We start from the raw sequence: 4,219 nt of genomic DNA, 5'->3' as shown, positions 1-4,219 counted from the left end.
CATGGCAGTGTGTGACAGTGTCAAGTTTGTGTTTGCAGTAAAGTCTATTAACTCTGTTGAACATGGAGGTTATATCAAAACAATAGTTTATTTTCCTCTGGAACTCTTTGTAAGAATGGAAACAGGAGGTGAACACAGCACACACATGCAGCTGAATTCGGAACTGTTCATCCCAGCATTCAAGGACATCTGAGCCTGGATTCACATCTCTTAAGTTGCGATTGAACATTAATTTATGCATAACACAAATAGTATTGTTTTCAACACCCTTTGCTATGTCAGCTGAATTTAGCTCTCATAAATATTCCTTTTGTAACCACAGCCGAAATTGTTTGCTTAGAGTTTTGGGTTAACATTCATCTTGAAGATATGAAGGCTTCCAGGCATATTAATGACATTTTCCCTCTCATTGTGTGCCCTAACAGCTCGTGGAGAGAAACCCTTCAGGTGCATTCTGTGCGGGAAGGTGATTGCAGATTCATCAAATCTGATGAATTAGGGAAACTTTTTCACTACATCATGAATATATTAATAAGTATAGACGTGTAAGTCACGTGTGCATTCATCTGTGCCTGACGTGTAGATGGTGTGGATATTCTTTTTTTATGTCTGCAGCTGACGCTTCCTCTGCAGAATTGTTCTGATGGAGCAAAGGCACTCAGCGCAGCTCGGTACGACAAGTCAACAATGCGACCAGTGTGCATACAGCACGGACCGGACTGGAAATTTGACACGGCACCAGAGAACTCACACAGGAGAGAAACCCTTCAAATGTACTCTGTGCGGCAAGGCCTTTTCAGATTCATGTTATCTTGTAACACACCAGAGAACACACACGGGAGAGAAACCCTTCAAGTGCAGTGTGTGCGTGAAGGCATTTGCACATTCATCTGATCTTGTAAAACACCAGAGAACACACACGGGAGAGAAACCTTTCAGGTGCACTCTGTGCGGGAAGGCGTTTACAGTTTCACCAAATCTTAAAGTACACGAAAGAACGCACACTGGAGAGAAACCCTTCAAGTGCAGTGTGTGCATGCAGGCATTTGCACAGTCATATGCTCTTGTAAAACACCAGAGAACACACACGGGAGAGAAACCCTACAAGTGTACTCCGTGCGGGAAGCCGTTTGCAGATTCATCAAATCTTCGAAGACACCAGAGAACACAAAAGCATTACAAGGAGCGGAGTCGGAGTCTGAAATCAGCTTGTGAAAGTCAAAGTGCCGCAATAAGCCCATCCCTCATGAAAAAAGAACCGGACGAAAATCCCAGCTTGGACACTTTTAAAGGTATCAAGGTGAAATATGAAGAGGTGATAGTGAAATGTGAAGAAGTGATGAGCGAAGAAGTGAAGGTGAAATGTGAAGATGAAGATTCAACTCCAAAATGGGACCTTCACATCGTGAAGCAGGAGGTGAATTCTGACTGTGAGTCAGAGTGAGGCAACTCCCAGCAGTTTGTGGAAGTGGAGGTGTGGGTGGACTTGCTCCTAGACAATACAAAGTCAAGTGGAGACCCGGTAGATGTGTAAGCCAGAGACGATGTTGCCCCAATAGATGCACCTTTGTGACAGGCCTTTAATCACAAGAATGCAAAGTTGAACACTTTGTGGGCCCGTGGGTTGGGTAGATCTTTAACCAGGAGCGAGAGACAATAAGCCCCCAAGCATTCACTATGTTATCATAATAATTGCTTTTACATGGTGCTTGCTTAATTGCCCCAGCAACTCGGAGTTTTGTATCTCAAACGCTCGAAGAGCATCCCCAAGTAGCAGCTGCCCCTGTGTGGCACAAGGTTGTGGCCCTGCCTTGGCCTGCATGTGGACAAGAGCCTGTCAGTAGGGGGCGATGATTGATGTGTCATCTCAGTTCTGTAGTTTGTAGGTAATGTTTAGAATTTGCTCAATTTTCACTCAGATGCCAGCATGCAATGGCCTACTCGTTTTGAATGACACAACATTATGTTTTACATACACTGTGAAGCAGACTGCAGCTTTTTTTTAAAAGCTTGTTAATACGATGTAACGTGATGCAGTATATTTCACTGCAGTAATCCAATTTTGTTAATATGCCTGTCAATAATTTAGAATGAATACTTGTCTGGTTTTGTGCATTCTTGTAACATTTGATCTATAAGGGTCAAACATTGAATAAGTGATGTTAGGACAAAGTGTGTGTGTGTGTTTGGAACTAACCTGTACAGAGAACTCAGGTGATACCCGTTGTTCTTGTGATACAGGTCAAACAGTGTTTTTGTGTTCCACGAAGCGTCTGCCTCTGGAGCAACTCATTGTCTTTGAAATAGGGAGCACGCTCGGATCATTCATCATTTACAAGGCATACCACTTGAAAATTACACGTATAGGAGGAGGTACATTCTCTACAACACGAATTATAGTTTTGTCTTACGTGTTGATGTAGATTTTGTCTAACTGGGACTAGAAATGCTCCTTGCTGATTCACGTCTGGATGTTCGTACCTATCGGTTGAAGCAAACCCCACTGCTGTTGTTGAGACGCTGTGCACCAATAATGGTCCAACACATTGACGGCCTTCAGGCCAGGAAAGTCACAACATTTGCACACGAAGGACGCATTCACGCAAGCACCCAGTGCTCCGGTTTGAAGTTTTAAAATGAAACATCTTTGAATCGTGTTGTGTTTTGAATTAGATGATTGTTATTTCTTTATTAAAAGCTTAAAAGTTCATTTTACACCCGGAAGGCTTCGTTGAGAAGGACATTTCGTGTGAATTTTCTCTCGTCGTTAAGTAGACGGCCTTGCCGGGGGTTCGGTTCGATGCGGACTTTCACCTGTTTGGGATTGCAGGATCGAGATAAGGCGACACGGAGCTGCTGGCCGTCTGCAGATCGATTCCAACGTAATCGAGCGTCTGTCCCTGCGCCTCCGTCGTTGGTACATGGGGTGCGTTTCTCCGTTGTGGAGTTTCTCGATAATGTTTGGAATTACCCCAATTTTTACCGTGAGACCAACATGCAATGACCTGTGCGTTGTGAATGACACAACGTTATATTTTACATCTGCCGTTTAGCAGACTGCGCATATTGTGGTGAATGTTGCTGGGGTAGCCAGGTGTTCCTGTCGGATTTTAACCTTGAACCTCTGCAATAAATAGAGAATGTGCTACCACATTCTTGGTTCTTTCGGTAAAGTCACGTAAATAGAAAACAAAAAGAAAGGAAAAAACGCGTTTATTTTTATTATTTAAATCGTCAATTTCTTTTTTTCTTCAATGTAACATTTTTTTAATTTACGTGACTTGACGGAAAGAACCAAGAACGTTAATTCCTGCAGTCGCGAACGTTTTGAGTCAAAACAGAATGCGCCACCACTCGGCTCGCCTCAATCTGCGTGGAGGCATGGGGGTGGGGGTCAGACTGAGAGAGTTTCTCACCGGCGCAGAACTTTCACGCAGAGGCTCCACGCAGCTTCGTGCGGAGCGACAGGCCAGGCAGCTCCCACACAGCGTGGTGCAGCTCGTTAACATTTACAGTCTTGCTTCTTTCGGTAAAGTCACGTAGATAAGAAAAATTGGAAAGTAATAAATTGATGAAAAGATGCCCATTGGTCGACTGAGATGACTGCCCCCCACAGTGTACACACACACACAGTGTACACACACACACAAACAGTGTACACACACACAGCGTACACACACACAGTGTACACACACACACAGTGTACACAGTGTACACACAGTGTACACACACAGTGTACACACACACAGTGTACACACACACACAGTACACACAGTGTACACACACACAGTGTGCACACACAGTGCACACACACACACAGTGTACACACACAGTGCACACACACACACAGTGTACACACACACACACACTGTACACACACAGTGTACACACACACAGTGTACGTGTACACACACAGTGTACACACACACACAGTGCACACACACACAGTGTGTGTACACACACAGTGTACACACACAGTGTACACACAGTGTGTACGTGTACACACAGTGTACACACACACAGTGTACACATACAGTGTACACACACAGTGTACACACACAGTGTACACAATAATTTCAGTTTATATATTTTGGTATACCCCTGTGAGCCATTCGGCTCTTGAATCAAGTGCAACCACAACAAACACGAACAAGAAACACATCTTAAAGTGACTACTTTGTGTGTGACTCTGCAAACAGAAAATCCATGAAAAAAAACA

General features: G+C 43.9%; 1 long non-coding RNA gene across 1 annotated transcript; it reads left to right on the top strand.

The window, feature by feature from the left end:
- The first annotated feature begins 423 nt into the window (after window positions 1-423).
- On the top strand, window positions 424-3,581 carry LOC142912396 (uncharacterized). The gene is made up of 2 exons (XR_012934055.1): window positions 424-466; window positions 616-3,581. It is a non-coding gene; the product is annotated as an uncharacterized LOC142912396 (long non-coding RNA).
- The last annotated feature ends 638 nt before the right edge of the window (window positions 3,582-4,219 follow it).

This window comes from Petromyzon marinus, unplaced genomic scaffold (assembly GCF_048934315.1).
Source record: "Petromyzon marinus isolate PM22_M1 ecotype Great Lakes invasive population unplaced genomic scaffold, UKy_Petmar_22M1.pri1.0 PM_G_Scaffold_20, whole genome shotgun sequence".
NCBI classification, from domain to species: domain Eukaryota; kingdom Metazoa; phylum Chordata; class Hyperoartia; order Petromyzontiformes; family Petromyzontidae; genus Petromyzon; species Petromyzon marinus.
This window is presented reverse-complemented; position numbering and strand designations above follow the sequence as displayed.